General features: G+C 36.6%; 1 long non-coding RNA gene across 1 annotated transcript; it reads left to right on the top strand.

Annotated features, from left to right (window-relative positions):
* Positions 1–1,099: 1,099 nt before the first annotated feature.
* Positions 1,100–8,129, top strand: LOC137652391 (uncharacterized). The gene is made up of 2 exons (XR_011046270.1): positions 1,100–1,238; positions 7,685–8,129. It is a non-coding gene; the product is annotated as an uncharacterized lncRNA (long non-coding RNA).
* Positions 8,130–9,653: the final 1,524 nt, after the last annotated feature.

Here is a 9,653-nt window from a genome sequence, read left to right as displayed (position 1 = left end):
ATGGGCTAATATCTTTGGTATCATAGCGTATGAACTGGTCTTTGAAAAGATTCCATACAATCTTTTATGAAAAATTTGGTTTATCCACATAACTTTTACATGCTGTCCCTTTACTAAATATAAATGGGCTTTCCATTATGAAAATAGACTATGGACTAATTTCTAAAAAAATATGCTGTTTTTATAGACCTATACCTTGGAACCCAAGGTTATTGTTTTAGGGTTCCTTACTGCTCATTTTTTATAAGTTATTTCTAAGGAGAGAATTTTAGTTCGAGACGCGAATTCATGACTAGTTCTTTTTAAATAATGGTTTTTGGTAAATATGTTGTTTAAAGAGGGTGCTTGTCACAATGTCTGTTACATGTTAGTCAACAAGAGCTCTTCTTAGGCAACAATTATTCTTTGTTACATATTCGATATGAATAAGTTGAAAGAAACTATAATAGTAGGACCTTTGACTGGCCAGACAGTCTCTCTCTCTCTCTCTCTCTCTCTCTCTCTCTCTCTCTCTCTCTCTCTCTCTCCACGGCTCATTTTTCTTTTGCCTGGACATGCATACACCGAATAGTCTATTGTCTATTCTTTCCAGACTCTCCTCCGCTCCTTACTTAGAGAAAATGGAATTATTCGGAATTTTAAAAAGTTACACAAACTGATTTTTTTTATGATTTTACAAATTTTATGTTTAAGACAAGTTTATTTTTTCCCCACTGAGATTTCTAAGCACGCATTGGAATGCTAAGGAAAACGTCTACCTCATAAATAACAGAAAACGGCAATTAAAACATAAAAGGGGTTGATTGAAGAGGTGTCAACAGTATTTTTTTTAATAAATAACGCCATGTTATCTTAAAATCATACATATCAACATTACATAGAGTATAGATAAACTTCTTAATACATCGAAATAACCTTCAGAATTTGCCCTACCCTTTATTCCTGCAAACTCATGATTGACTAATTTGACCTTGAGTTTGCGCGTTTCCCGAAGTTCCCGGTGTCAACACGCCCACTCCTATAATAACACTGGGCAGTGGGGCTAGCTAGAGTGTAAAGGGTCCGTCGCTGTCTCTAGCCTGTCTCAGTCAGTCTCTGAGTCTCAGTAAGTGCCTGACTTTGTGCACGTTTGGTCGTACGTGTCTTCTTGCCTGATCCTTTCCTGAAGATTCTATCCAAAGCAGATTAGTGCAGAGGCATTGGCCTACTGAATACCTGTTACAGTTACACAAAAAAGGGTGATTAGTTTCAATAATTTCCTCATTTTGTAGCATCGTTTATTAGGGTTAAGTATTCTTTGCATGACCTCTCGTACTCTATAGAAAAAAAAAATTAACTCCGTCGCCACGGGGGACAAAATAACACAGCCTTTCTATAAAATAAAATAATTTGTCATTCATATTAAGAAGCCTTTTTTTACGCATACGCAATTGACTCTGAACCGGGAAAAATATCGTACAGTATTCTCATTTTAGTTTTCAGTATTCTACAGTTATTTACTTATATGTTATCATGCGCACAGAAGTAATCAATCGACTGCTCATTACTGATTGTTTAGCTATTGCAATACTTTTGTATACAGAATATTTCATAGATATCTCGATGTATATTTAGATGTAGGGAGGCGGAATTCCTCACCATAAGCGTGCAATGAGTGTGCAGGAGATGACTTTTCCTCAAGGGCAAAGTCCGTACTCCGTTTTCTAGGGATACGAAGAATGTAATGATGCATACAGGATGTATCAAGCTTTGATTGCATATGCCAGGAGACATGATACCTATTCCTTCAATTACTTAGTTTAATACTTTATTGACTTTTCATAACAAGTTGTTGCTTTAACATATGGAGAAGGCAAATCTGCTTTCCCTGGTTTCATGTAACCAGGATAAATGGCGTATATGTCAACCATAGCGTCTGCCTGCGAGTGGTCTGGTGTTGGAGGACGTATGTTTATATATTTCAACTTATCATTTTTTAAGTATTTTCAAGGTGCACCAAAGTGAGCTCGAAATAAATGAACTGTATACAACTTCACATTTCAAGTATAAGAGATCATGTGCAACACTCTTAAGTATATTTGCGTATGCATGTACAGTAGGTATGCATGCATTGCATTCAAAAATCACCATCTGTTGCAGAGGTGTGTCTTACGCCATCACGCTTCAATGACCAATCCGAGGATGAATCCATAGTGTTAAAACTTCCACGACTCAGTAACAGTAAATAGATTATTATTATTATTATTATTATTATTATTATTATTATTATTATTATTATTATTATTATTATTATCATTATTATTATTATTAGCAACTAAGCTACAACCCTAGTTGGAAAAGCAGGGTGCTATAAACCCAAGGGCTCCAACAGGGTAAAATAGCCCCGTGAAGAAATGAAATGAGGAACTAAACATACTACAAGAGAGGTAATGAACAATTCAGATAAAATATTTTAAGAACAGCTACTACATTAAAATTAATTTATCATATATATAAACTATAAAAAATTAGGAAAACAAGAGGAAGAGAAATAAAATAGAACAGTGTGCCCGAGTGTAACCTCAAGCGAGAGAACTCTACACAGTGTGTGTGTGTGTGTGTGTGCGCGCGCGTGTGTGTAAACCATTATAATAACGTTGATTATTTAGCTGGCTTTTAAGGATGTTTTCTCTGATGAAAGCTGTTGAAGGGGTTGACAGAAGTTTCATTATATAGTTTATGACTGATAGGCTATATCTTAACGGTGTTGCTGATCTTAAAGTATTCTATATTTTTTTTAATTTATTACTTATATACTTTGCATTTTAATTGCTATTCCCTTATTCCCTTTCCTCACTGGGCTACTTTTCCTGTTGGAGCCTTTAGGCTTGTAGCATTTTATTTCAGCAATTAAGGTTGTAAGCATAGTATCCTACATTGGTTAATAATAATAATAATAATAATAATAATAATAATAATAATAATAATAATAATAATAATAAAGGTTGAACGTGTCTGGTTTCAGTTCCATCAAAATAGATGCTCACCAGAACAGCAGCCGGGCAAGCACAAACCACCAGGCCCCAACCCCACCCCCTGTGGTACCATACCACAGCAGTAGCCTCCCCAGTAAACAGCTTAAACTCGCGGTCCTGGGCGGGGATCGATCTCTTGCCATGCGAATGCTAGGATAACAGTAGTAGTAGTAGTAGTTTTTCAGCTTTGCCATATCTTTGTCAGCCGAGCAAATTACACTTCCTTTTTTCACAAATACGAGGATGTTCAAAGGATATAATATTGCCCTACTTGAAGAGCGGGTCACGGTTTCATAAGCAGACGTAATATTTTATATCGCAGATCACTTTGTTCATGTGTAATTACTTTAGGCTAATACATCAAGCCAGAAAATTATTTTTTCGGATGTTATTAAATATTTCACCTTTTCTTAATATTACTTAATATTATTTTTTTTCGGATGTTATTAAATATTTCACCTTTTCTTATTATTACTTAATATTATTCTTGGATAAAACAGGAACATTATCCAGTTTGGTAATAATTTTCGGTTGCGTCACTTCTTCAGGAGCAACAGTTATGAGTCAGGGAAATTGAACTTGATAAACTTAAAGATACAGAAATGAAAATTGTTCGATAATAATAAACACATGAAAGAAGAAAACAGACAAACAGATCACAGCCTTATGAGGTAGTATGAAATAAAGATAAATGATTAATTATGAAAAAAAAATATTTTTAATAATACGGCATTTACAATAATATGAACATGAATTGCGCATTCCTCGAAAGCATTCGGATAGCGCTGGTTCCTGCAAGGGGCCTTGGGTTCCTGGTTCCTAACTGTTCACTCCGCAAAATAAGTTTGCGGAGACTCTATCGCCTTATAGATAAGTGCAAAGCTTCTAAGCTTAATCTTGTCATTGTGATTAAGCTAATTTTACCTATGCCATAAATAAATTAATAATGAAATCACCAATCCTTACTTTTATCTCATTCTACCCTGAAATCAGATAGGATAGCTACCTAGCTATCATCAGTTTTGGCAACCTATTGTGGTCAGTTTGGACTTTTCAAATTCTTCTTTCAACGGCATTGCCCTACTTATAAATGTGACCAGATCCCTGCTAGGAATTTGCAACGTATCTATACTTATGTCTAGTTTCCTTAACTGTCCAAATTTGGGGCATGAAAATTAATGTTCAGTAGTATCTTCTTCATCTTTGCAAAGGTCACACAAATTATCTACATATTTTCCCTTGAAATTTGCTTTTAAATTGAGCATATTTAACCTTGCCTTCATTACAAGGGTTGCCTTATTCAGATCCATCTCTCTCAAGATTTGCATAAAAAAAAAACTTCAGAAGCTCAAATTTTTTTAATAGTTTTTTTTCTGTTGAAGGGGTTGACAGAAGTTTCATTATATAGTTTATGACTGATATATCTTAACGGTGTTGCTGATCTTAAAGTATTCTATACTTTTTTTAATTTATTACTTATATACTTTGCATTTTAATTGCTATTCCCTTATTTCCTTCCCTCACTGGGCTACTTTTCCTGTTGGAGCCTTTAGGCTTGTAGCATTTTGTTTCAGCAATTAAGGTTGTAAGCATAGTATCCTACATTGGTTAATAATAATAATAATAATAATAATAATAATAATAATAATAATAATAATAATAATAATAATAATAATAATAATAATAATAATAAAGGTTGAACGTGTCTGGTTTCAGTTCCATCAAAATAGATGCTCACCAGAACAGCAGCCGGGCAAGCACAAACCACCAGGCCCCAACCCCACCCCCTGTGGTACCATACCACAGCAGTAGCCTCCCCAGTAAACAGCTTAAACTCGCGGTCCTGGGCGGGGATCGATCTCTTGCCATGCGAATGCTAGGATAACAGTAGTAGTAGTAGTAGTTTTTCAGCTTTGCCATATCTTTGTCAGCCGAGCAAATTACACTTCCTTTTTTCACAAATACGAGGATGTTCAAAGGATATAATATTGCCCTACTTGAAGAGCGGGTCACGGTTTCGTAAGCAGACGTAATATTTTATATCGTAGATCACTTTGTTCATGTGTAATTACTTTAGGCTAATACATCAAGCCAGAAAATTATTTTTTTCGGATGTTATTAAATATTTCACCTTTTCTTAATATTACCTTCTTGGATAAAACAGGAACATTATCCAGTTTGGTAATCATTTTTGGTTGCGTCACTTCTTCAGGAGCTAACAGTTATGTGTCAGGGAAATTGAACTTGATAAACTTAGAGATACAGAAATGAAAATTGTTCGATAATAATAAACAAATGAAAGAAGGATCACACAAAATAAAAAGACACAAGAGGCGCCGATACAAAGGCGAGGCCTTGATCTGAAGCTGATGCAACTCATGATATTATCAAGACTCCGATGAGATAATACTACATTATTTTCTACATTTTCTCATATGACCTCGAGGAGGGGACGATGACGACTCATAGTTCTCTGGCTTCTATTTCTTCGTCATTTGACATTTTGTTAAGTTTGTCTTTCGTATTTGTTTTTAAAACTTTGTCTTTTTTCTTTTCTTTTCATGCTTAAAGCTTCAAATGACTGTTTTCTGGCTGCTTTATTATTATTATTATTATTATTATTAAAGTTAAAGGTGATAGCTTATGCAGCGGTATTCATCTTAAACGAAACTTTTTCTCTTCCAAACGATATTTTGTTTAGAAATACTGCTTTTCACCAGTATTTGCGATTATCTCATTATAATGACGGGATTTGTTGTCATAGGGGTCCAGGTGACAAAACCAAGTAGCCTACGTTCAAGTTAGGTGATCAGTTCTACTCTGACACTTGTATGATTTTTTGTCCACACAATTTGCGCAATTCATTGCGGCAAGACTTCAAGCTGCATACCACCGTTTCGATGGTACACAGAGAGAAGCATTATTTGTGCCCTGTTCGTGCACTGCATATGCATACATTATGCATTTTCTATGCAGCGTGTAGCCTAAGATGGGCCTCATTGGTACGTATTGACACATAATGACACTGCTTTTCTATGCATTGGCTATGTTAAGGATTGATACGCATCGTCGGCAGTGCTCAAAGCTTGGTTCAAGCAAATGGCACGAACATTTATAGGTGCCAAAACTATTAAAATTTAAAAATTCTTTCTTTGCATCCTTCACACACTTCTGACGCTCGTTGCCAAACACTTTAATCACTGACACTCAGAAGTAGGCACCAATCCAACAACGAAAATCGTGCAAATGTCAGGGTGGCTTTAATGTTTTTGATTATGGGATGAACGATCAAAAGATTGTCTATGGAATTAGTCCTTGTAAGATTAATGACACAAAGACTGTTTGTAGGATTAATGCTCCAAAGATTTGTTCATAGGATTAAGGCTTCAAATTTTGTTTACAGGAATACCTCTCCTGAGATTGGTGTTGGGATTAACAGTTCAAATAGCTTGAGTGATAAGCACTCTAAAGATTGCTTGTAAGATTAATTGATTATTGGATTAACTTTTCAATAACTGCTTATAGAATTAATGCTCTGGAGATTTCTTGTAGGCTTAATGATCCAAAGATTGCTTCATAGAATTAATGCGCCAGAGATTGCTTGTAAAAACGCTCCGAAGATAACCTGTAACGCTCCAATGGCTGCCCATGGGATTAAAGCTTCAAAACTTGCTTGAAGGATTAACAGTTCAAAGATTGCTTCCAATATTAAAAAAAGAAAAAAGAAATGCTCATAGACTTATTGCTCTAAAGATTTTTCATAGCATTAAACACTTCAAAGTGTGGTAACGTCCATGACTGGTGAGTCCCGCTCACACCCGTTATTGTCTTTAGTCGCTGCAACCTCACCATCCTTAAGAACAAAGGATGAGCGTTTGTGGGAGTCTATAGGTCTATCTGCTGAGTCCTCAGTAGCTATTGCCTGGTTCTCTTTGGTCTTAGCTTGGGTGAAGAGGAGGCTTGGACGCTGATCATATGTACAGTATATGTGGTCAGTCTCCAGAGCATTGTTCTGCTTGATAGGGCAATGTCACTGTCCCTTGCCTCTGCCATTCATGAGCGGCCTTTAAACCTTATAGGATTAACACTCCGAAGACTGCCTTTGAGTTTAAGGATTCTAAAATTCCTTAGTAGGATTAGCGCTCTGGAGACTGCTTGTAAGATTAGTCCTCTAAGCCTGCTTATAGGATTAACAAATCTGATTTTTTACTGAAACTTGCAGGAAGCCTTATAGCTGGCCTAACGGAAGCAGCAATAGGATAATGGTATAAGATGAGGCCTGCGATTCATTTATATTTACATCTGCATTTCAGATATTTTTCATTAATTTTAGATATATTGCCATTTTAAAACAACATAATAATCTTATCTTAACAAGGAATTGCCAGAAAAAAAGGGTAATTCAAGGGAGAGTTAAAGTAATAATGTTATCTAACCCTTACGTAACCCAAGCTAACCTTACATAACCTCACGTAATCTAACTTTACTGAAACCCAATCTGATTTAATCTTTCGTGACCTGCGCTTACTTGCTTCACCCATCAGCAATCACAGTTTTTGCAGTCCCCCTCCCCACCCCTTATAACCTTATGCGGATTCATATTACAAAAGTAACCTTTACTTTCAACCATATTCAAAACCTATGTCATCAACGCCGACTTTCTCTTCCAGGTTCCCAATGAGCGACTGCGGCTGTGACTCCGGAGGAGGTGGCGGAGGTGACTCAGGAGGAGGCTGTGACTTCACCAGCGGCGGAGACGACTCGGGAGGAGGATGCGATATTGATTACACTTGTGACAACGAAGGCGGAGGAGGTGATGACACTTACTACGTAGATGCCGACGGCTGCCATATCTCTCGTCCTTACAGACCACCGAAGATTAAGTACAGTAACAAAAACGGGAAATACGGACAGTTGGACAAGGGCGGATTGATTGCTATGGTCGTGCTCGTTATTATCGTTTTGATCATCATCTTCGTGATCCGGCCGTGGTAACGATAGGAATCCGGCAATGTCAAGTTCTCTCTCTCTCTCTCTCTCTCTCTCTCTCTCTCTCTCTCTCTCTCTCTCTCTCTCTCTCTCTCTCTCTCTCTGAGGAAACACAAGTTTTCATTTCCAGAGTAAATACTTTGTGAATAATGTTTTGTAAAAGGTGTAAAAGGATTAGGATATTGCAGTTACCGCCCCCTCCCCCCACCCCGCTCCTTCTCTCCATAAGAGAAAAGATAAGCTTTCACTCCTGAAGTTAACATTTCATAAAAGCAATGGTTTCAAGCTATGAACCTGTCTTGCAAAATGCATCATATGGGAGCTAAGTTTAGCACACTGAAAACTGCCCTTATGTGATAAATTTGTTCATGTACGGAGAAAGAGAGAGTAATGAAGAAGAGGAGATGAGAAACCTGTTAGCGAAGAGCGTAAGAGAGAAAAAGAGGGTAATAACTGGGGCCTCGTGAGTGAGAATTCATCCCAAAATCTACTTAGGGTTATCACTTGAGCCACAGATGAACAGGGAAGTGGAAGAGCTGATATATGATGTTGGATCTGATGATTCAACCTTTTCTTTAGAAGATATACCAGTTTTATTGTTCGTCAGCCAGGCAAGCCCAACACCCCACTGTGATGCCCTACCACAGCAGTGGTCTCCCTAGAAAACGGGTTCAACTCACGGTCCCAGGCGGGGATCGATCTGCTGCTATGCGAACGACAGGCAAACACTTTACCACTGTGCTAGCCAGGAGGTGATCAGTTTCATTTCACGTACTTTTGTCTTTAGCGCGTCTGTGTAAATAATTGAATGATTGATTAGTTTATTGTTTAAAGGACTGAATGATTGATTAGTTTATTATGTTAAGGACTGAATGATTGATTAGTTTATTGTGTAAAGGACTTTGAATGATTGATTGGTTTATTATGTTAAGGACTGAATGATTGATTAGTTTATTGTGTAAAGGACTTTGAATGATTGATTGGTTTATTATCTTAAGGACTGAATGATTGATTAGTTTATTGTGTAAAGGACTCTCCTAACATTATACCAACCAAGGAAAAAATGTATTTGCAATTGTACAGTTGGATACACTAGTGCACCCCACCACACTCTTACTTCGCGGCGAGTAACCAAACGGATAGTGTAGGGAGAAGTGGTGGGTGGGGCTAAACACAGAAACTCGTCGTGCAGTAAGGGTGTGGCTGAGTGCACTTCCTCGGAGAGAGGTGTACTAGGAACTCCTATGACTAACTATACTTATGATCAAATTCTTACCCTTGGAAAATTGTGAAGTTTTCGCAAATGGATCTTAGAAGATTGTTCATTTAATGTTATGTGTTTTCTCATATAGGAATGGATGCTATTATAATTACGTACTTATATGTGTGTTGGAGTACGTTTATGTATTCATATATAAAACATCACCGTATTTATCGATATAACTATCTATCTTTTAGAATAGACAATTAAATTATAAAACATTTATAATTTCAGTTATAATAGATTTTGATACAAATCATTTGGGGACAGATATTATACTACAATAAATAATTTAGTAAAAATAAGAGTTTGTTATTTCCCATTAATGTAATACTTTTTGTTAACAATCAGAGAGAGAGAGAGAGAGAGAGAGAGAGAGAGAGAGAGAG

The sequence above is a fragment of the Palaemon carinicauda genome, chromosome 13 (assembly GCF_036898095.1).
Source record: "Palaemon carinicauda isolate YSFRI2023 chromosome 13, ASM3689809v2, whole genome shotgun sequence".
Lineage (NCBI taxonomy): Eukaryota > Metazoa > Arthropoda > Malacostraca > Decapoda > Palaemonidae > Palaemon > Palaemon carinicauda.
Note: the sequence above shows the minus strand (reverse complement) of the source record. Positions and strands in the feature narration are given on the sequence as shown.